Here is a 25,301-nt window from a genome sequence, read left to right as displayed (position 1 = left end):
TTATTATTCTTGGATGGTGATATAACGAACCTTTATAAACCATGCTGGATTTTGGCAAGAATTACATTTTTTAAATGAATACACTTTAAAAATAACTCATAATATGAATATGTGTCAAAAACTGTATTAAACTCATTCATTAATGAGGGACCCAGTAAATAAGACTGGCTCAGAGGAGAATTTGAAAAACAAAGATGCAGTCAGAGATGCGCAAATGAATTTTCTATGGCAAAACTGGTAACAAGCACTCTCTGTTTTAGATGGGTATTACTTGTAGATTCAACTTCTTTAATAGATATAGGACCATTCAAATTGTTTACTTCTTGTGTGGCTTTTGGTAAATTGTGACTTTCAATATATTGTTCCATTAAATATGGATTATCAAATGTGTTAATATAGAGTTGCTCCTAAGATTTCCTTACTATTATTTCAATATACACAGAAACTTGCAGCGACGTCCCTCCTTTCATTTCCGATATTAGTAGTGTGTTTCTACTCTCTCTTTCCCTCTGTTAACCTGGTTAGAAGTTTATCAATTTTACTGATTTTCTTTTCAAACCAAATTTTGGTTTTATTGATTTCCTCTATTGGTTTCTTCTTTCTAATCTCATTCATTTCTGCTCTAATTTTTATTGTTTTCTTTTCTGCTTACCTTGGATTTAATTTGCTCTTCTTTTTCTGGTTTCCAAAGGTAATAGCTTAGATTAATAATATTACCAGATCTTTCTCCTTTCTAATTTATGCATTTGGTGCTATGAATTTCTTTCTAAGCATTGATTTTGCTGCACCCCACAAATTTTAATTAATTTTATCTTCAATTAATTCAAAATAATGTTTATTTCTCCTGAGTTTCCTTCTTTATCAGCATTGTTATTTAGAAGTGTTTAATTTCCAAGTATATTGGGATTTTCCATTCATCCTTCTGTTATTGTTACCTATTCAGTCCCACTGTGATCTGAGATCAGATAATATATGATCCCTATTCTTTTAAATTTGTTAAGATGTGCTCTATGAGCCATAATGTAGTCTATCCTGGTAGGTATTCTATATGACCTTGAGAAGAACATGGAATCTACCATTCTTGGTTGACATAGATGATGGAAGTCAATTATATCCAGCTGTTTGATGGTATTGTTGAGTACAACCTTGTCCTTAGTGATTTTTTTCTACCACTGATCTGTCCATTTCTGATAGAGAAGTGCTGAGGTCTCCAATTATAATAACAGATTCATCCACTTCTCCTTGTGGTTCTTTTAGTTATCACTACATGTATTTGATATTCTCTTATTAGACACATAGACATTAAGAATTGTTATGTTTTCTTGGAGAACTGATCCCTCCCTGTACCATTAAGCAATGTTCTCTTCAACTTCCCTGGGATTCCTCACATCTCAGAGTGGTCACCAAATCCTCTCAGGGGAGTCCCCATTGCCTTCTAAAACACCATAATTGTCTCTGAAATGACATCCCTACTTTGTCTTCCCTATGCAGCATTCCTACAAAGCTGAAATTTTGTCACTCGACCAAATCCCTTCAAACTCCTGATGGAAATATTCAACATCCTTAGCCTGTCATTGGGCCTTAAGTTAATGTAGCCCAAGCCCACCTTCTCCCCCAGTCTCTCCCCTTTCTCCTTTACTTTTGAAGGATAATTTTACAATATACAGAATTCCAGGTGGGTGAGTTTTTTTCTTTAATACTGAAAATATAGGTAAGGTACTTTTCTCCTCTGGCTTCTTTCAAGATTTTTTTCTATTTGGTTATCTTAAGTTTGAGTATGTTTGTATGTCAGCTTCTGTTGTTGTTTTTTCTTTCTTGCATTTATCCTGCTTGGTATTCTCTGAACGACCTGGATATGTGGTTTGGTATCTGATATTAACTTGAGGATGTTCTTAGTCATTGTTGCTTCACATATTTTTTCTGTTCTTGTTTTCTCTTTCTTCTCCTTCCAGTAGTTCCATTATACATATATATTAGTTACGGTTCCTCAGAAAAACAGATCAAAGATTACTGTAATATACATATATATATATATATATATATATATATATAATACACATATATACATGTATATACATATATAGGCATTCTTAAATAGATATAGTAAATGTGTGTGTGTATATATATATATATATATATATATATATATATATATAAATAAAATAAAGAGATTTATTTTGAGGAATTGACTCACAATTCTGGAGGCTGAGAAATTCCAGTCTACTGTCTATAAGCTGGAGACCCAGGAAAGCCAAAGGTATAGTTCATTCTGAGACAGGCACAAAGGGGAAATTCTTTCTGCTACTTTTTTTTTCTGCTCATGCCCTCGATGAATTGGATGCTGCTCTCCCACATTGGGGAGGGCAAACTGCTTCATTCAGTCTACTGATTCAGATGCTAATGTCATCCAGACACATGGCCATAGATATATCCAGAAATAATGTTTAGCCATATATCTGGTCACTTCATGATCCAGTCAAGTTAACACATAAAGTTATCACACATCACAATATATGTTACACATTTTATAGTGGCCCCTGTTCTTTTTCTTTTTCTTTTTTTTTTTTTTTACAGTCTTTTTTCTCTTTGCTTTTGTTCTGGAAGCTTCTAGGGAAGGTCATATCCTGAAGCTCAGAGGCTCTTTCCTCATCTGCGTCCAGTCTACTAATGAGTTTGTCAAAGGTGTTATTAACTTGTATTGCAAGTATTTTTTATCTGAAGTATTCCTTTTCCATTCTTAGAATTGCCTTGTCTCTACCTACATTCTCATCTATTTATGCATGTTATCCACTTTAACCATTTGAGCCCTTAGTATATTAATTATAGTTTTGTTTTTTTTTTAAATTCCTGGTCTGAGGAGTTCCCACTATGGTACAGAGCAAATGAACCTGATTAATATCCATGAGGATGCAGGTTCAGTCCTTGGTCTTGCTCAGCAGGTCAGGGCTCTGGCATTGCTGTGAGCTATGGTGTAGGTCACAGGCATGGCTCAGATCCTGCATTGCTGTGGCTGTGGTGTAGGCCAGCAGCTATATCTGCAATTTGACTGCTAGCCTGGGAACTCCCACATGCCACAAGTATGGCCCTAAAAAAAAAGCAAAAAAAAAAAAAAAAAAAAAAAAAAAAATTCCTGGTCTGATAATTCCAACATCCATGCCATATCTAAGTGTGATTCTGATGCTTTCTCTGTGTCTTCAAACCGCCCTTTTTTTTTTTTTTTTCCAGTTTTTATGTGCTCTGGGTAATTTTTTTTTTTTTCTTTTTATCCAAATATGACATACTGGGTAAAAGGAGATGCTATAAAAAGACCTTTAGTAATGTGGTAAGTAAGTGTGAGGGAGGGAAATGTGCTATAGTCCTATGGCTAGGCCTCAGTTCTTTAGCTATATTATCAGCCTGTGTCTCTGTACTTCTCAGTTTCTCCTTCCTTTTAGTGGAACAGGATGATTTAGCTGAGCTGGGGTTGAGTCGGTAAGACTCTGATAAAAAACAAATCATTTAGGTTCTGGTAAAATAGATTTTCTTGAATGAAAGCCTTGTTAAGAAGGACAGAATCCTCTGACCTAGTTCAAATGGATTCTTTGTCCCCTCCTACTATGGAAAGCACAAGGGGATTTTTCTCTAATGTTCACTGTGAGAACCTGGTAGGGCTCCTGGAGGTAAAATTCACACAAGTGTGTAGATCCCCAATGACTGTGTCTCTATAGCAGTTTTATCTCTAGACTTGTTTACACTGAGCCTCCACAGTTTGTCAATTACAGTTCAAGTTTTCATACCCTGGCACCAGCTCCCACAGAGGTTTCTCCTCCAGGTTTTGCTCTGAATCTAAGTTGTGATTCTCTGTATCTGCCTGTCTGTCTTTCCAATTATGGGGACAGTGGTTTGCCCCATGACATCACTTCTCTGACAGATTCAGGAAGAACTGATGATTTTTCAGTTAGGTCAGCTTTTTATTTGTTGTTAGAACAGAGTGCCAACTTCCAAGTGCTTTACATGCTGGACTGGAAATCCTTCTGTGGGTTTTTACTGTGTGGTTTTACTGTCAAATTTTCCCACTTGTACGTCCACACATTTGCTCCAGATGACCCAGAATTGCCATTGTCACTTCTAGAATTGGGAAAACAATCTTTTTAAATTAAACATGCTGTCTTTCTGGTTATATTAAATATCATAGGTATATTATTACTAATGGGAAAATGCTACAAATACAGCATCTATTCTTTCACAAAGAGATAAATGTGAGAAAAAAAAATCTATGTATTTAAACCATTTCTTCTTGTTCTTAGGCACTAAATAGTTTTCATCTCTTTAAAAGCTATCTTTACCTATATGTAGGCATTATGACAAATTCTACTCTCAATTATTTTTGAAAGCAATTTATTAAGCAGAGGAAAACTAAACTTGAAACTAAAACTTTTAACATGATATTGTTACCTAACCAAAGTTGGGTCCACTTACCTATGCACAGTAAAGCCAATCTACTGATGCTGGGTTGTGGTGAAGGAAGGTGCAGCATTTAATGCAAGGCACCAAGTAAGGAAACCAGGCAGCTCAAACTCAAAACACCCAAACTCCTCAATGGGTTTTGGAAAAGCAATTTTCAAGGCCAGATTACAAGGTATGTGACCAGCTAATGCACGATTCTCTGATTGGCTGTTGGGGAGGTGATAGAGTGGCATCACAGGGGTTAACATTATCAGCCTTTAGGCTCCAGGAGGCCTGAGGGCTATATGCTCAGGGTCATCAAGTAGTTAGTTTCTTCCACTTGGTGGGAGTTTTAGCATCTGTAAAACAACTAAGAAATGTGTATCTGATACTGTTATACAGGCACTTCAGAGAGGAGCCAAAGCAGAAAATAAAGTGAAGAGGGGAGGGGTCATTGTCTGTCCCAAGAAGCCACCATAGGGTTCTTCTAGGTTATAATACTGAAGTACATAAAATTTTGTCCAGTTAATACAAAATATTAACATATTTAACTTGAATTAAAATGTTAATGGGAGTAAGTTCATGGAGGCAAGATATCTAATTCTAGTGATTCAGCAAAGCAGCTTTGTCTGATTTTTGTCCGTTCTGCGTGTGTGTGTTTGTAGCTAACTGTTCTATACATAAAAATCATCTTAATCTATTTTAAAATATTCAAACACCTGCAATAACACATAGTCATAAGGCTCTTTTATTATCAAGTTATTCATCTCTCAGCTTGTCTTCATTATAGGTCTATTGGAAGAGTTCCACCCTTAGCCCTATTCTCTTAGCAGTTAATTAAAATATTCGTGCTATTGAAATGCACTGTATAGTCTCTATGAATTAGAGGATGTCAAATATTGTAGTTTGCTTAGAGTAGCCAGGATTCAATTTTTTTTTTTCATTCCCACTATTTCATACTTGCTGTGATTTAGAAAAATTGCTGATGCATCAATTAATGCAAATTGTATAAAGCCTTCTATAATTTAGGCTTAAAATACCAGATACAGCCATGGAGCTTTGTATTTTCATGAGCTACAACTTAAAATATGGGGTTCAATTTTCATTTACCTAATGTTCCCCAGTAATAAAGACGTGTCTATTAAGGACATCTGTTACAATTTGCTAAGCTCTAATTTTAACGGGAAATGATAGAGTTCATGTCTGTAAGATTAGAGGTTATGGACTAGGTCTTTACACTGGTTTGGCGTCCTTGGTATAATGTTCTGCCAGCCAACCTAATATATTCACAAAGGGCTCAAAGTCTTGGTTCTGCAGTCCAAAAAAAAAAAAAAAAAAAAGAAAGAAAGAAAGAAAGAAAGAAAGAAAAAAGAAAAAACTTTTCTATCTTGTCACTTTGTACATTGTCTGGTTGAAAATCTGTCACCACCTGCTAGGAAATAATATTTTGTTTCTCTTTTTTAAAAGCACATGAAGAGACAAGAAACCAGTGAACAATTACACAGTAAAATATATTTTACCAACTGACTATGAGGGGAAGGAAGGAAAAAAGAGAAGAGAGGCATGGAGATGGAAATCTCTAAAGCTCTGCATGTTTCCCAAGGCCTCCTGTAGAGCCTGTGGCCTCTCACCGATGTTCAGGTTTTAGGTATTTTTCTCTAGGCAAGGGCTGGGTGGGTGATGAGGGTGAGGAGGGAACCAAACCTTTCCCTCCTCCTTCCTCTCTTGAACTGACAATCTACAGATAGTAAAGAGAATGCATCTGAGAAAACAATTATATCTGCCAACATCAGCAACTGTAACAATGAAATCCTCCTTTTCTCTTTATTCAAGCCTAACTTAAGCACTCCTTTTGAATCCAAGTCCTTAATGTCATTTATGACTCTCACGGGTATTTATTTTAGCTGAATATCTTGCATTTGCTATGCCAAGAACAATCTTGAATAAAAAAGATTCCTGTCACTATTCAGGCTTCAACAAAAAGCAACCAAGTCAGTAAATCACTAAATGGAACTACCAACTTCCTATGACATGCATGAATAATGCCTTAGCAGCCTGCTCACAGGAAAGATTCAAATGGGAGTAAACACGGCCCTGTAGAAGTATGCCTAGGCAAGCTGAGCCCAGAATTCTATCAAAATCAATTTCTCCCTTTTGACATCTGAGTATTTTGAAATGTTCTAACATGAAGCAACAGAATCAAATTTCTTTCCAACTTGCTTTCAGCATAAAGGAAGGAGTATGATAACCAAACTCACCACATTTTAAGTATTGCTGAAAGCCCAACATTCACTTGAGGCCACCTTGATGGGGAGAAAAAAAGATGAAGGTAAACAGTGGTGCTGAAAACAGAAATTGACAAAAATTGAGCAAGTCATGTTTCACACACAATTTTTTTTAGGTTGGGTAAAGTTGGAAATGATCTTGATGCAGTTCTGTACTGAAGTATAAGAAAGGAAGGTAGATTATCTATGCAGATTATCCTAAAATAGTAACAAGATGATGGAATTTTCAATATGTACAGAAAGTTGATGAATATATTTTATTGTGGTCAATCCTATTAGAACCATCCTTATTTACAAGCTCATTCAACAACACCATAAGCAAATCCCATGTACATGTTGCTCTATGTACTTAAACCCGCTAAGGAAGGAATAGGTTATTCAAATGTGTTCTTTTTCCCTATTAGTCCCACTGTGCTTTTAGTTGCCTTCTCTTCTTTCGATATAATAAACTGAGTTAAATCATTATATGCTGTCGCCAAACATAAACGACCACCTTTCATATTTATAAATGTATGTTCTGCTTTGTGTTTCACCTTCCTCAAAAATATTTTTACATTAAATTGACCTCCTACCAAAATGACAAGGAAACTTTCAGATTCTAGAAAGAAATAAGGTGAAATTTTTATGGCCTATTTAATCAAACACAATTCTAAAGACAATAGTTTGGAATGGATAAGCAATGAGATCCTGCTATATATATAGCACTGGGAACTATATCTAGTCACTTATGATAGAGCATGATAATGTGAGAAAAAAGAATGTATATATGTATGTGTGACTGGGTCACCTTGTGGTACTGTAGAAAATTGACTGTAAGCCAGCTCTAATGGAAAAAAACAAAAATCATTATTAATGAAAATAAAAAATAAAACACAGGAAAAAAAAAACCACAATTCTATTCAATTTTCAACTAAACTAAATTGTTCTTAAAGTATTCCTAAAACCCTCAAAATTCTGTGTGCTTTGCTGTTTATTTCAAAATGGTTTAGTGATAATAACTATAGTTTTCATTGTTTATTAATTAACATTCTTATCTTACATGTTTGGAAAACTTAACATAATTTTTTATTGGTAATAATAGAGAATTTTAAAATTAAGAATAAACAAGAAAGCCAGGACATTATTTTCAGGCATGTGGCTTTTTTGGTGATTTATAGATTAATCAATCATCAATGGGATTAAAGGCCATTTACACTAAACAAATTGCTTATGGCTGCAGCAAATTGTGTTTTGAGATTTAGTGATAGAGACTATAAATTGCCAGTCATGTTATTAGACATATAAATCAGAGGGTTACTGAAAATTGATTAGCTGACTCCAATTTTTCTGAACACGTTGTTACTCTAGCTTATTATTTTTCTTTCCCAGGTCAAAGCAGTTCAACTCTACAACTGAGTGAAGGAATTCATTTCTATACCTAAGGTTAATAATCAGGGGGGTTGTTTCTGTTTTTCATTTCTATAGTATGTTCTTTAAGATCAAGAAAACTAGATTTTTGCCTTCATATGAATATTACGGTTTGGGGCTTGTTTTTTTTTAATTTACTGAGTATAATTATCCCAGGTATGAAACTAGTATAGTTTAATAAAATAATTGCAATGTATTTCTTGTGTTTAATGATGGAATCATGTTATAATAAACCCATAATGAACACGGCCTTGTCCTTCTCCTTTAGCACTTTCTTAAGATCCTAATTATATAATTTACTTGAAGATTGGAGAAATCACAAAAAAAGAGAGTCATGTACTATATATACTTGTGGTGTTGTGAAGAGCTTTATGGTATTAGCCATTATTAAATGATAACTTTTTTTTAAAGTGTGTACAAATTATTTTCTGTATAGATGAATAATTGGTTTGGGGGATTATTCAGGATTCAGACTTGAGTTCTGATTTAGTATGCTAGTTTGCCTGACATTTCTCTCTTCTTATAGCAGTACACTCCATACAAAGTTACTAGAATATTCTTCATATGGCTCTCTTTTTATTATTGTCTTGCTAGAAAATGTCAGTATCATCTTACTTATCTGCAATATAGCTTCTAAGAATTCCATTTTCTCAAACTAGTCTTCATAAACTCTATCAGAACCAGAGTTAATGTACTTTATAGAACAGATAAGTGTCAAGACCAAATCAGCAGATAGTAATCTATAATAAACAATTATTAAATAATTTAATTAACTTAAAAACAAACATATTTGAAAATTACAAATAAATTTCAAATATATTACAAAATACCCCATTCTCATCAGCTTCGTAAATTTAAAACCTTGGAAACAAAACTGGGGGGCTGATAAGAGAAAAGAGGTGCACTTCTTTCCTGATACCCTACCACTGAGCTACATTGCTGAGCAGTGTAAATATACAAGTTAAGGTGAGAATCTTTGGAGTTAGAGAAACACAAGTTCAAATTTTAGCTCTTACCTACTGGCTATATGACAATGGAAAACTTGTTATTTCATGCATGTAATAATTTGTGGCTTGAATTTTGCAAAAGATGGATGTAAAGTCATAATTTTGTCCCTTAATTCTCCAAATATATTAAGAGCTCATGTTCCCAACAGAATATACAATTTTTTTTTTTTTGTCTTTTTGCCATTTCTTGGGCCGCTCCTGTGGCATATGGAGGTTCCCGGGCTACGGGTCGAATTGGAGCTGTAGCTGCCAGCCTACGCCAGAGCCACAGCAACGCAGGATCTGAGCCGCATCTGTGACCTACACCACAGCTCACCGCAACGCCGGAACATTGACCCACTGAGCAAGGGCAGGGATCGAACCTGCAACCTCATGGTTCCTAGTCGGATTCGTTAACCACTGCGCCACGACGGGAACTCCAGAATATACAATTTTTTGAGCAAAGATATAGAGCAGAATGCTAGTACTGTTTCTTATGTATTCATTCTGTATTTAATCATCATAAATATCATGACTTATGCTTAGATATGCAAGTTGAAGTTTTGAACAAAAATACATATCCAATTAATTCTATCACAAATACAAATACCAGCAAACTATTTCAATCTCCAAGAAAAAGAGGGATATTTAGTTAATTCTTGTGTTTTCTTTTGACTCTTCGTGTTAGCCTTTACGAGTACTTTAATTAATCTAACCTCTCCATGTTCAGGACACAGAAATGTACAAAAGGACCATCCAACTTTATGTATTATTATAGATTTTTAAAATAAGTATTAATATTCATATTTTACCTATCACTTGGTTGCAGAATAACATTGGATTTATGTACAAAACTTCAGGATGCTGGAGGTGGTAGGCTTTAAAAAAAAGAAAAGAAACATGAGTGATTTCCTCTGAACAAAAGGTTTTTCAAAATGCTGTTATGGTTAAAAATGTCAAAAATGTGGTAAATGTTCTGAGGGTTTCACTAAATCACAAACCTTTCTGCAGGTTTGTGTTCTTTCTTTTTTCTTTTTTCTTTTCTTTTTTAATCTATATGAAGTTCCCCATGGGTACACTACTTCATATGAACTGTTTTTCCAATGAAATAAAATAGTCATTTGGCTCAAGGAAATAAAAAGATGTTGTTATTCTTAGACATTACACCAATATTTGCTTTGGTTATATTATAATAGAATTTCTTTTATAGAAGCCAGCTGAGGAGGAAAAAAAAATACCTTCAAAATTATAACAAAGAAAATCCCTCCAAAACTGTATATTTTTAATCTATACATTTGAGGAGATATACACTCAGAATAATCTCAACAATTCCAGCTACAATAAATTACATTAGTGTTTTCTGACCGTCAAATATTTTTTTTCCCTTCTATTTGAACAGTTTCCTAACTAAGGGGTTGATATTTTCTGGCACTGTAAAATAGAGCAAGGCCAGGCATAGTCATTAGCACTGAGATACCAAGGGTGTGAAAGAATTATTAAAACTTTCCTGAGAGCTGAACAACCAAAGCTGATTTTGGACTCTGTAGCTTGCACCTACAAGGATTAATAAAGCTCATAATTCAAGTGACTTGCAGGTACAACACGAAAGTGACAAAGTCACAGATAGAGAGGCCAGTCTTCCTTGGAAGACTCATCAAATCTGCCACAGTGAGTGTTTCGACAACACATTAAGCCATGATTAATTTTAGTCTATACTTCCCCAACAACAAAAAAAATCTGTTGATGGGGTATTGCTTGGTTTAATATTCCTTTATCTCTTCTTATTTTCCTACTTCTAAGCGATCTCCCACTGCATTTCCTACTTGATATTAAGGTAGAGTTTATAGTGAGCAAAATTTATATTGTCAACTCTGTAAAACAAGATAGGCACCAGATATTTAGTTCTTGAATTATCACTCTGAGCTGAGGTCAGCTCATTAATCTTCTATTTTCACCCCAAGATTCCAAATCGACACACTTATGCAATTTAGCAGTTATAGAAATGATTAATAGGTTTTGCTGGTGCTAACCTAATTGCTATGACACTAAAGACAAGAACATTGTAAAAGATAAAGCATTGAGACCAGAATTACCTCCCTTCTAGGTAGCAATCAGCTGTTAAAGGCACTTCTTGAACTCCTTTGAGCAATAAACAAATTGCTATTGCCAAATATGGTTTTTGGCTTTTTGGATTCAACTAGAAGACAGTCTTATTAACATATCTTCATGCCCAGCTCATTGTTTTCTGTCTTGTCTTCAGTTTCTGTTTTCCAGTTTATCTGGGAAGAAAATCCTTGAAAAAAAATTCTAAATAATACTTTTATATTACACCTCCATTGTGTCATATTTTCACATAAGCCATAGTCTCGAACTTTTTAATATATACTGAATGAATATGCACATGTATTTAGTAAATAAGAAGTGGAATAGAGGAGTTCCCATCATGGCACAGCGGAAACAAATCTGACTAGGAACCATGAGGTTTCACGTTCAATCCCTAGCTTCACTCAGTGGGTCAAGGATCTGGCATTGCTATGAGCTATGGTGTAGGTGGCAGACATAGCTCAGATCTGGTGTTGCTGAGGCTGTGACGTAGGCAGATAACTGTAGCTCTGATCTGACTCCTAGCCTGGGAACCTCCATATGCCAGCAAGTGCAGCCCTAAAAAGCAAAAAAGCAAAAAAAAAAAAAAAAAAAAAAAGAAGACGACGAAGCAGTGAAGTAGAAAATAGGCAATAACTTGAAAAATCCATGCATTAGTCCTGCTTGTGATATAGGATAGGAAACTATGCCATCCCCAAAACACCATGTTGGTATAAAGATGATTGTGAGCTGAAAGCAACTGAGAAGAATCAGGTATAAGAAAATACTTCTGCCTTCTCCTTCGTCTTTAAGGAGGACATAAATTTGTTTTTGTTTTCTTTTTCGGCTGCCCCACAGCATGTGGAGTTCCTGGGCCAGGGATTAGATCCAAGCCACAGTTATGACTCACACCTTTGTTGCAGAAACACTGGATCCTTTAACCCACTGTGTCAGACCAGGGGTCAAACCTGCATCCCATTGCTGCAGAAAAAAAACACCAATCTCATTGAGGACATAAATTTGTAAAGGAGTTTCCCCTCCTTTCTTTACCAGGAAGGACAAAAGCTAATCTTTGAGGAGAACTCCAGATTCTTATAAGCCCAAAGAAAGAATGAGAAGAATCTACAATAGCAAACTTTACTAACTAGCCCTTATTTTCCTTATCTGGTAAGGAAAATTTGCCTTCCACAATTTGGCTAATTTTTTCCTTTATTTTGTCACTACTTTAAAAATTTTTTTTTGTTAAGATGCTATATAAGCCCAAGTTCTAACCACCACTTTGAGTTACTCATCACTGAATACTCCAGGTGTATTTGAGATGCACATGCTAATAAACTTTTGTCTTTCTCTTGTTAATGTGTCTTTTGTTAGTCTAATTTACAGATTCCCAGACAATGAATCTAAGATAGGGAGAGGGAAAGAATTTTTTTCCCTACCCTACAGTGCCACCTATATATTTCCAAGAAAAATTGTTTTCCATGCAGTACCTAGAACATTGTTTTCAGTTTTCTAATTGACTTTTTCTGTTTAGAGGACCTAATCACAAAATGTCCCGTGGGTTACAAAGCACCGAAAAAAATACATACTACCAATTGAATCATCAAGTATCTTAACAAATCATTTTCTTAAAAAAATTAATGTTTTAAAATTGTTCACATCAAATTGAAATATAACTTTTAATCATTTAAATGAGCATGAGCTGGCAGTTTCTAGAACTGAAGTCTCCTCTTAGGCTATCTTCTATTTATCAAAACCAAGTTCATAGGCAGATGCCTGTATTTTATATTTTAGTCCCCACATACAGTGATTGAATCATTCACTTTTAAATTGAAAAAATATGTATGTGTTGACACTGTTGGCTACATGTTCATTCCTATCATCTTAATATAATCTGTAGTACCTGTAATTTTCCCCTAAAATAGAGTTTGTCAGTTAACAGAAAAATATTTTCTCTCCTTTTGTATTTTGTGATTCTAATACTTTATTAAGCTGTTTAAAAAAGACATTCTAGCCTTCTTTAGGTTCTCTACTTGGTGGCATTGCCACCACTGAGTTTTTATTATGTAAATTATTGCAATCTGGTTAGCTCCTTCCGTCTTTTTTCTTAACAAAAGGGGTCTGCAAGTGCTAATCAAAAAGCTGCAATTTACATATTAATGAAGTTTTTATAATGACATTTCCTTCATACATAGGGTGAGCAAAAAGGAGACTTTTTATCTTTTTTTGAGAAAGCAACCACTAAATTTTGATCTTATGAAGTAACTTTGAAACTTTCCAAAGCTGACTGGAATGGCATTTATGTATTTTAATCAGATACAGAAAGCACAAGGTATGAGCATCACACATGTGATGTTTATAAGCAATAATTTCTTATATACATTCATGCACTTGTAATTACACAGAATGCTAAGGACATGCTTGGCAGTGAGGATGCTGTGCACAATCAAGACCTAATCATTTTCAGGAAAGGAAAAACATTCCATTGAAAAAGAGGAGAGACAAGGAGTGTTCAAAAGCCATGTTGAAAGTGTCCAGCTGTTTTCATAGAATATAGGTGATTTCCTGGTGCTAGCAAAATCCAGAAGAAACATTATAACAACTAGAAATGTCTATAATTGCTATAAGCCCAAGTATGAAGATTCACAAAAATAGAATAAGTGGATGAAAGTAGTTAAAACAATCTTCTTAATAATGAGGTACTCTGATTATAAAAGTACTTTAACTCTTTAGAATATGTCACTAAAAACCAAACTGTAAAAACAAATTAACGATCTGTAACTAGATTGTGGTCTCCCACAGATAATGCACTCATAATTGAAAAGACAGCAATTCCAGTATTAATCATTATTTAGCCATTGACATTCTTTGGAAATGCAAGCAATGAGTCAATCTATATTGTTTTTTTTTTAATATCAAATAAACATATAGGAACAGTATTTGCAACGAGAATTATTATTTCAATGAAAAGCACTCTAAAAGGATGTATACATTTACAAAGGGAAGGGAGAAAAAGAGAAAAGTGACTCAAACATTTTTGTGTGAATTCTTGATTGTATTATTAAAAGTATTTTATGTGAAAAACTTAGTCACTAATTTTAAAATGTCAGTTTTTTCCCAAATCCTATCTTTTTTTTCAGAAATTGATGGAAAAAATAATATTTTTAAACATATTTGTAGCAATACTGCTCTAATGGTTTATTTTCTCTAAAATGGTTTTATGTTATAAATGATGCTTTTAGTATCTAAAAATCAGTAAAATTTCTGATTTTAATTTTAATAAATAATTATTATATGATAGGTCAACTTAAGTCAGCTTCAGTAAATAAGTTAGATGTTTATTTAGGAAATGAAGGTTAAAGAGAGCAGACAAGACCTATTTTGAATTCATGGGAAAATATTCCAACAAGTGAAATAATAAGACAGGTCTTCTTTTCACAGCAGGACATGAACACCCATTCAATTCAATCAGATGACATCATGCCAAGAGACATTAATCCAACCATTGACTTGTGCCTGCAAGTGCTACCATTTAGACACATGGAACCACTTGCAGTCACATCTGGCCACTTGGGCATATGAGTTGGCACAAGCAAGCTATGGAAAGAATGAAGACTCCTGCCCAAACTAGTTTCACCAAATCCTTTAATATAGTGAAGTTATTTCTTTTAACAAAGGACAATCCTAAAACCTCGGAAACTCTCAGCTGAATAGTCAGATACCATTCACAGAAAGTTTAATTTTCTTTTCTTCTTCACTGGAGTGATTTGTTTCCTGAATATCTTCAATCTTGCTACAGGCTTTTGAATGTTGATTTCTCATGTTCAGGCATTGATTTCAGGTTGTACCAACTTATTGAAATTGTACTTAATTTCAAAGAACTCCCACCACTTGCTGGAAGACCAGTTTGTGTGCAAATGGACAAATGACTTCCCTCTAGGAAACCCGACCTCTTTTAACCACAGGTATATATAGGCCTTCCAATGACAGAGAGTAATTGTTCTAATCTTTTGCTTGTTATCCCACGAGTTGCACAATTGTTTCAGTCTCCAAAGGGGAAAAATATTTGGCTAATTTTGTTTGTTATTGTATTTTTCTATCTCAGTGTTAAACATAACTAAGTTAATATACTATTTAAAACATTAAAGTATGAACTCAAAATTAGTGAATTATGTAAATCGTTAGTTATCAATCTTATTTTTAAAGTATACTGTCATCCAGAATTTAAATGATGCATTAAAACGAATGTGTGGACATATGTACTCACATGAACATGCATACTCACAAATGACAGTAAGTCAGACATAACAAACACTAGACAGATACAATTGTCTTCTAATTCTTTCTTTGTAGTCAGCAAATTCGGAGCTACTCTTTGCTGACTTGGTTCTTTTATGAAACCTCACTTTTGAAACTGAGAAGGGCCCTGTGGAGCTCCCAGACACAGACCCTTCAGTGTTCCTCATTTCTTATTTTTAGGGAATAAGCTTCAACCCCTAGGACCTCTCTGAGTTCCAAAGGACAGGTTCAAACAGTTGCTAATCAAGGAAGGGAGGTGCTGCAAAGACAAGGGAGGAATAGTCAAATAATAGTGCAGGCTTTAGGCAGGCTCTTTGTTCCTCCTCAAGGAATATATGTAACAATATCTTTGGTTTCTTCTGCAGAACTAAAACCCCTAACAGATGAAAGCCAGAGAGGAAGGACACCAGAACCAGTCCTGGGACCACTCAACACCGAATTTGGAGAAGAATACAAACTTGCATCTACCCTGATCTTTATCTGTGGCCCTATTTTCTACTCCCACACTATAAAACCACTTTATAGTCTCTCCCAAAGGAGGGAGATTAGGGCATTAGCCTGCTCTGGACCCCTCTGCCTGCCAAAGCCATTAAGTTTTTCTTCCCCTTTGCCCAAAACTCTGCCTCCGAGTTTCTATTCAGCACTGGTAGACAGAGGCTGAGTTTCAGCAACACTGTGCCTAGTCAGTTTACCTAAACATTACGCTGTGATTATTTCTCCTACAATTCAATTAGTACACACAACAGCTGTACCCTGTCAGCTTGTATTTTTCCCAAGAAGGTGTGTTTTGGCTTATTTGTTTTTACCTTAATTCAAAACAGCATTCTCCTTTCCCCATCCAAAGAGGAAAGAATGCTAGATTAGAGAGTAAAAGAATGTTTGACTAATTGCACCTTTGCCCCTCCCCCGCCAAAGTAATAAAGGTTGGCAGAATGTACCACCTCAACAATATATCTCTTTAGTGTAAGGATTATTTTGAGCTAAATATTTTGACAAACTGCAGATACAGAAGCACCCCTGAAAAGAGTGTCAAAGTTACCCTTTTGTAAGGAATATTTAAATTTATAAGGGAAACCTCCATTTTTAAGTGTCTGTTTCTCTATACCAGGAAAAGAAGGATAAGACTAAATCACAAGAAACTTATCAATGGAGAAGACTTAAATCTGCATAACAAAACTTTTTGTTTACTATGCTTTTTTTCTGGTAACTTCTCCAAAATGTCCTCTATCCCCACCCTAATATTTTTTTTCTTTAGCTGCTGATGGTATTTAGGGTGATGGCTTGGGCTGTCTCAGAAAGTTACTAGTTTCCCTGGGTATCTCCTATAAATAAATGAGGCATGCATTTTAATATACTTCAATTTTTTTTCTCTTGTTAATCTATCTTATGTTTAAGGGGTGGAGGTCCTCAATCAAGAAATCAGAAAAGTAGAGAGAAAATTCTTTTTCATCCCCTACACTAATACCAGGTATTCAACAGATTTCTGCCAGCCTAGTACTTTTGTTTATATATTTCAGGCTGTTAAAAGGCAACAAAAGAAGCCATTGGTTCAACCGGGCTTTTGCTGCAAAGAAACAAATCTGAAAACACATTACGAATCTATTAGGTCAAGCCAACTGGCTAAAAAGCTAAAAATGCTGAACAATACATCCAATGCTAAAGAGCAAACTTATTAGGATTTTATTTGATCTTCTAGTTGACATTGTATTTGTAGGTCACATTTTTTTTTTATGTTTAAAGTAAAATGTATTTAAAATATTTAACACAAAGATTTGATACATTTTCTAATGGTACTGGAAAATAATTATTCCACTTTTAAAGGGCTTGCCAGAGCATAACAGACATATCTTCAACAGACAAAAATGTAGACAATTCATCACAAATAAGAATAACAATATGGCTCAGTGGGTTAAGAACCTGGCATAGTGTCTGTGAGGATGTGGGTTGAATCCCTGGCCTCACTCAGTGGGTTAAGGATCTGGTATTGCTGCAAGTTGCCCTATAGGTCAAAGATGTAGCTGGGATCCTGCATTGCTGTGGCTAAGGCACAGGCCAGCAGCTGCAGCTTCAATTCCACCCCTTGCCTGGAAACATCCATATACCACAGGTATGGCCTTAAAAAGGGGGGAAAAAAAGAGAAAAAAAAGAATAACAACAAAGTAGCAATAATAAAATAGCATTACCAGAAAAGAGTGACTCAGTTTCCAGAGAGGAGGAAAATCTTTTTTCCTCTACCCTTCTAGGTTTAGTGGCTAAGAGCCCTGTAAATTAAACTGACAAAAGACAGATTAACAAAAGAAAAAAACACATTTAATTACATTAGTATGCACAGGAGTTCACAAAGATGAGACTCAAGGATGCAGCCAGAATTTGGGAGTTAATATATTATCCCAAAAAGAAGACAAAGTATGGAGAAAAGGCTAGACAAAACAGAAGGGGATTGGGGGCTTCTAGAGGCGGAAGTATGTTTGGGGAAGATGACTGAAGTCTCCCATTGCCCATGGTAGCATTTCCCAAGGATAATTTGCTTTGTGAGATATTAATATGTATTCTATGAAAAATATTTATATTAACAATATTTTTTCTGATATGTAAAATATATGTGTTATAAGGCTATTACCATGCTATAGTTGTTCTTAGGAAATGTCTTTCCAGAATAGAGAACATTAGGAAACTGCATAGAAATTCATTTTATTCATAAAATCTGTGTATTGATAGTAAAGGCAGCAAGGTCTTAATTGTCATGTATTGCACTGCCTACTTGATTAAGTTGCTTACACTATATATCTTAATATTTCAAAAAATATTTTTGGTATTTGGGTTTTTTTTGTTCTTTTTTTTGTCTTTTTAGGGCTACCCCTGCGGCATATGGAGGTTCCCATGCTAGGGGTCAAATTGGAACTGTAGCCGCTAGCCTATGCCAGAGCCACAGCAATGCGGGATCTGAGCCGCATCTGTGACCTACACCACAGCTCATGGCAATGCTGGATCCTTAGCCCACTGAGCGAGGCCAGGGATTGAACCTGCAAACTCATGGCTCCTAGTCGGATTCATTAACCACTAAGCCACGATGGGAACTCCTGGTATTTGGATTTTATTGCATATGAAAGCATATGACTCAAATGTTTATTATTTCTCAGAGTAACTAATTAGTCCTAAAGACCACTTTTATTTGCTATCTACTGTAATCTAAATATACATATTATCCCATATGTTGATTTCCCTCCAATATGCCATGATTTTTAAAACATTTCCATGAACAAATTAGTTTTGCAAAATTGGTTAACCATATGGAATCCAAAGGTTCTTCATTCTTTGTTTGCCTTCCTGAACAGTCAGACTTCTCACACTTTCCAGCTGCAATATCCCATTTTCTTATACTTCTCTTTTTTGCATATATTCTCCCCTATTAGTACTATTGGGTAGCCTGATCCTTTGACTCAAGTTTGCTGCACGTTTGCAGAATCAATGGTATAAGTTCCAGTCTGAAAGCCAAAGGCACAAAACCTAAGAAGAGCTGATGTTTCAGCTCCTCTCCAAGTGCAAAGACCAAAAAGGATTTATCTTCTATCTCATCCTGTCAAGTAAGTTCTCTCTTTCTCAACCATTTTGTTCTATTCAGGTCTTCAGTTGACTGGATGAAAACTATCCACTTTAGGGAGAGCAATTTGCTTTACTCAGCCTACTTACATTAATCTCACCCAGAAACACTTTCACAGACACCCTAGAATAATCTTTGTCCAAGTAATGTTTGATCAAACCACATGGCTTGGTCAAGTTGACACATAAAATTAATCGTCATACTCATTTTCAGAGAAGGAGCTGAGATGAGATAAAGGAAAATAATAAAATATAAAAACATTAATAAATTAAAATTTTAAATTAAATAACTGAGTAATAACTCAGCTACCTGAAATTTTACCCAACATTAACTGGTCCCAGTTTTGAGAAATCTCCATCGGCAATTTTGCTTGACTTAAAATATTAATTTTTATTATCTCATTGACCTTATTTTTAGATATCTAAATTTTGACTAGATTTTGGGAAAATATGTCTACCAGATTATGTGTTTGATTATTGCTTGAGTTGTTATATATATTTCCAAATATCAGTTTTTCTCACATGCTATAAAATAAGAGTAACTCAAATATGGCCAAAAGAGTTAAGGGCTGTGTTCTTAGCACACAGTGGATGGCATGCACCTGGTAAAATTCCAGACTGCATTCTTAGCCCAAACACTTGAACATAAACTGTGTTATAGTAATTCATCGGACAGGAATCCTTCTCTCTGCAAGACATAATTTGCAGATGTATGTGTACTTGCTTATTTGCTGAGTATCCCTCTGAGGTTCATAAAGGCAGGGATCATTTCTCTATTGTTCATTATCATATATCAATCACCTGGCACAGTCCCCGCATGTAATAGGAACTCCGTAAATACCTTCATCTTTCCAAGAGAAAAACTGTAAACCATTTGCAGCACGTCTAATTCTAATCATTAAAGCCATTTGATTTAGAATTTAGACTGTCTTGCCCCTTGCTGTCTAGGTCCCAGAGCAATGTAAAATCTATTAAGTAAGTTTTACACAAAAATTACTGCAGTATAAGAACAACAAGAGAAAAGCAATCAAGAAAAAAAACAGGCAAAAAAGGGAATAACAGAGTCTGACAATATCTGCAATATTTCACTGTGATTATTTAACCTGGTCCTAAGGATTGGCATGTTTTATAAACTGATAAAATGTAGTGTAATGTTACCATCATTTATATTTACTGCCTTCTTATCTGCAGTAAACAAATACGCCACAGCATAAATTGACTAGCAATAAAATTATCATTTCCTAATGATGTTTTATTTTTACTTTTAATTGTACATAGAGACTAACATATACTAAAAAGTTCAAAATAAATTTACTTTATGGGATCTTATCAGATGAATTTTCTGATATAAAAATAATAAAATCAAAATTATCTGATTGTGTACAAGTTAGAAAGGAGAAAAACAGCATGAGCCAGAGAATTGGTATTTAGGCAATCTGTATTAAAAAATCTTTTCAGTTGGATGATCTTGGTCAGTTTCTTATTTGCCCTTAATTTTTCTGTTTTAGAATGCAGTTATGAAATCACTTTCTAAGCTGAATATAAATATAATTATTGGTCACATGCTCTGATAACTATATACAGTTTTTAATTTAAACTGATTATTGCATATAAAGTGATTACTATATGTAGTTTTAATTTTAAAATATTTATTTTCTAAATAAAGGAGCAGGCTGGGGAAAAAGCTCATAGCGTAATAATAGTATTTCACATTTTATGTTATTAAAACATCCAGTTTGGATAAGGCAATAAACATCACCACCCTGGAAAATGTGTAGTGTTTTGTGAAGGTTGTCTCATCTTTACCTGGAATGTAAATAATGATACTGGAGAAATCAAAACACCAGATCACAAAACATGTTTAACAGCATAAAGAATAGCATAGGGATCATATAATATAATATAGATAGAATGAGTCACTCTTTTTTTCTGTATTATCATAGAATGCTGAATAGAACTTTAATTGCTCTTAGAATACTGCATTTTTTTCCCTATTTTATGGCAATTATTATAAGACCTAATCTTTTATTATGTATCAGTAGCTGGAGTTAGGCAAGCACGTGAGCACACATGCAGAAAAACATGTTATAAGAATATCTTTGGGAGTTCCCGTCGTGGCGCAGTGGTTAACGAATCCGACTAGGAACCATGAGGTTGCGGGTTCGGTCCCTGCCCTTGCTCATTGGGTTAACGATCCGGCGTTGCGGTGAGCTATGGTGTAGGTCGCAGACGCGGCTCGGATCCAGCGTTGCTGTGGCTCTGGCGTAGGCCAGTGGCTACAGCTCCGATTCGACCCCTAGCCTGGGAACCTCCATATGCTGTGGGAGCGGTCCAAAGAAATAGCAAAAAGACAAAAAAAAAAAAAAAAAAAAAAAAAGAATATCTCTGGAGATAAACAGAAAGGGGGAATGGGTTATCTTTATCCAAACTTCAATCAAGGAGTATTGTGTCTCTAGTGCATTATATCTCCAGTGCACAAAATAACAACAGTTGTCCTATAATGCCCACACATAATTAGTTATTTCCCTTCTGATATGCCAAGCAAGGTGACTTAGTTTCAAGGGTAACCTTCCATTCAAAAACCATCTTGGCTACATGTTTGCTAAAGCTATTAACTCACAGCAAACAAAAGCTGTGCTTTTGTATAAATGTACAAAGCCTTGAAAAAGCTTTCAGTTTTGGACAGTCACAATTGAGTTATTTGTATAGGTATAAACATCCATCAAAGACCACCCATTTCTCTTCATAGCACAATGCCAACCAGTTTAATGGTTGTAAAATCTGAGTAACAAGAATGTTATTAGCAGCTCTTGTGATTCTACTTCTTTATTGTTTGCCAAAATGTGCTCAGAATTAAATAGGATGAAAATTTAGATCTGAGATTCTGATACACAGAATATAAGTGAGGCATTTGTAATAGAAGAAAGTACACAGACATTTGGCACAGGCTAAAGAGGGACCTTATTTTGTTTTCTGACCTCACACACTACTCTATATATTCATTGACATTTAATTCTACATTGGCTATGACAGCCATTAATATGGAATTTTTAACTTTTCTACAATCAAAGCAACAAATCCACTTTTTAAATTTAATTTTATTTTTTTAGGGCTGCACCTGCAGCATATGGAAGTTCCCAGGCTAGGGGCTGAATTGGAGCTGCAACTGCTGACCTGCATCACAGCCACAGAAATGTAGGGTCCAAGCCTCTTCTGTGACCTATACCAGAGCTCATAGCAATGCCGGATCATTAATCCACTGAGCAAGGCCAGGGATCAAACTCGCATCCTCATGGATACCAGTCAGGTTGTTATCAATGAGCCACAACGGGAACTCCCAAATCTACTTGTATTAAATTCACCTTTTTTTTTCCCCTCAGTATAGTAAAAACAGAGAAAGTGTCTTTTCCTCTATGAAAGGTCAGAATTTCCACTAAAACTCTGAATTTCATTTGCCCTAGCTGTCACAAGTTTAGCTGTCCTTAACTATCCTACTTAAAGCATTGCTCATTACTGACATTATTTTGCCTACATGTCCACTTTTTTCCTCTGCCATTTAGAATTATGCTTCATAAAGGCAGTGACTCTGTCTAGCTAGTATTAGGTTCTCTGGCTCTTGTGCCTGCCTGAAACATTGTAGGTGCTCAATTTTGTTGAAAATAGATGATTAAATAAATGGTTGATAGAGTTCCCATTGTGACTGAGTGGGTTAACCACCTGACATTGTCTCTGTAAGGATGCAGTTTCCTTCCCTGGCCTTGCTCAGTGGGTTGAGGATCTAGCATTGCCAATAGCTGCAGCATAGGTGACAGATATGGCTTGGATCTGGTATTGCCATGACTGTGGCATAGGCCCTGCAGCTCTGATTCAAACCCGGCCTGGGAACTTCTATATGCCAAATGTGTGGCCATTAAAAAAAAAAAAAAAAATGGTTACTATATCTGAAGTGATTTCAAGTTGATTTACCAACAAATTCTAGGATTTTTTCCATGATTAAATAAGGTAATAGATATAAAACATATAAAAAGAGTGCTTTATTAGCATTACATACTATTAGCAAATATTATTACAATTTATGTGAAATAATGAACTAGGCCTTAAGACACTGAACATGAGGCAGCATTTGGGGAATTACTTTGGAAACAATAAAACTTAAAATCTATTGTCAGCCTATATGATTTTGAAATGTCCTTGCACATAATAGTTTAGACCAATGGATATCTTAGTTTCTTTCCAGCCATTAAATTTATACTGTTTGAGTCATTACACAAGATGTAACATCATTGTGGCTGGATTTAATTACAAAGATTCCAAGAGGATCTGTGATGTGAAATAGGCTTTTAAAAACAGCAAAAATTAGCAAGAAGTGTCCAGATGTAAAAGCTACCATATAATGCACAGACAGATGGGACCCTTTTCCCACTTTCTTGGAGCTCATAGTCTGATGAGTCTGAATTTAAATAAATAATCAGAACACAATGAGATCAGTGCTAGCCTATGAGAAATATATGCAGGAGTTGTTGAAATCTAGTAGATAAAGAATTGGCCTGAAAGATCTGGGAAGTCTATTTATAAACCTGGAAAAGGGAACAGAAGTTTCCTATATAAGTAAACGAACTAGGCCTTAAGACACTGAACATGAGGCAGCATTTGGGGAATTACTTTGGAAACAATAAATGAATGTTAAAACAAATGAATGTTGTTCAGAGGGAATAGAGTAGATACACATTTCTTATAATGTTTAAAAATGATGGTAGTTTAGAGAACATACTGCTTGAGACAAGAAAAGAAAGACATGACAACTTCAGGAAATTACGTGGGAAATTAAGATTGGGAACAGTTTGTAAAGGGTCTTATTCATTTGAATCAGTCAAGGATCTCTTGTGGGAAGAAACAAAACAATAACAACAAAATACTCTAGCAATTATAAGCAGATCAAAAGCTTACAAAATAGAATGGAATGGGCTCTCGGCTGTTTCCAGGAATGGTTCCTCAAATTACATTGTTGACCTAAAACAAATACATTGTCAGATATTTCTCCAGCAAAGGCGTATCAGCAGAAAATTGCATTTCAGGATCTTCAACCACGATGAGTCACATGCAAGTCCAATATGGCAAGGAAAGGAGAAAGATTTTCTAGAAAAGTCAAAGAAGTTGGGAGGGCTGTAGCAGCAAAAAAGAGTCCATGGCTTTTCACTGGCTGAGTTCTCACCAGGGAAGAAGAGGAGTCTTTCTTCTCCCTGTTGGTTTCTGCTATCATTAAAGGTCATGAGAGCTCCAGCTCTGGTCTCCCAACTCTATTTAATTGTGGTTTCTGTTCATTATTTTTTAATAGTATCAACATAGATTTAATACAAAGATCAGAAAGCCATTGTTATAGCCACCATAATGGCCTCTCAACACTCATGAAATTGTGACACCACTATAGAAAACCTAAATATCTTTATTTCCATACCAGACAGCAGAAAACACACCAAAGCAACAGAAACACCAATAATCAATAATAGTTGCCTTCAGGTTCTCACCTGCCATTCCTTCTTCTGTCCAATCTATCTTCCCAGCACTGCCATGCTATCTTTCCAAATTCCACATGAAAATTTCTAACTAGTGGAATTTAACTTACATTCAGAAGCCTAGCCTCAAATAAAGAACAGAGTTTTTAATCTCTATGGTATAAGAGTTACAAAGAACAAGATTGGAATAGATGTGGGTCCAGCATATTTACTCCAAAGATAAATATGAAATTTGAATTTTATCTTGTAGGATATGGGATTTAAACCCAAGGAGTTTCCAGGACACATTTGAGAAAAGAGTAGTTTCCAGAACACATTTGGAAAAAAAAAAAAAAATAGAGGTAAATTGTTGGAATAATGCGAATGTTACATAACTAGGAAAGTGAGAGTACCAAACTGGATCAAAGAAAGTTAAAGACTGGGAAACAGATATGGTAATCTTCAATTTTGGGAGGGTTAAAATGGAGGTAGAATATATGAGATAGTAGGAAAGCTATTATCAGTTCTCAGTGAAGAAAAATCAAGATGTTGAAAGTGCTCTAGGAAAACTGCTGCTAAGTTAGTGCATGCTATAAAGGAGAGATTGGATCTAGTTAGAGTAAGCCACATCTGCCAAGTCTGAGAATATCAGGGAAAGGTCATATTTTGCGTGTGTCTGTGTGCGTGTTTCTTATATACAGTGGTTTTAAGAAATATCAAATCCAATT

General features: G+C 35.1%; 1 long non-coding RNA gene across 1 annotated transcript in view; it reads right to left on the bottom strand.

Moving 5' to 3' along the window:
* Nucleotides 1-3,245: 3,245 nt before the first annotated feature.
* LOC102160577 (uncharacterized) overlaps nucleotides 3,246-25,301 on the bottom strand; it is a 218,314-nt gene continuing 196,258 nt past the window's right edge. Inside the window, exon 3 of the long non-coding RNA XR_014824979.1 lies at nucleotides 3,246-6,728. This is a non-coding gene — a long non-coding RNA (uncharacterized LOC102160577). The remainder of the gene's footprint in view (nucleotides 6,729-25,301) is intronic.

This window comes from Sus scrofa, chromosome 13 (genome assembly GCF_054392235.1).
Source record: "Sus scrofa isolate SSC_HxYL_T2T_F1_AM1 chromosome 13, Sscrofa_HxYL_maternal_Yorkshire_Landrace_v2.0, whole genome shotgun sequence".
Taxonomy (NCBI): Eukaryota; Metazoa; Chordata; class Mammalia; order Artiodactyla; family Suidae; genus Sus; species Sus scrofa.
This window is presented reverse-complemented; position numbering and strand designations above follow the sequence as displayed.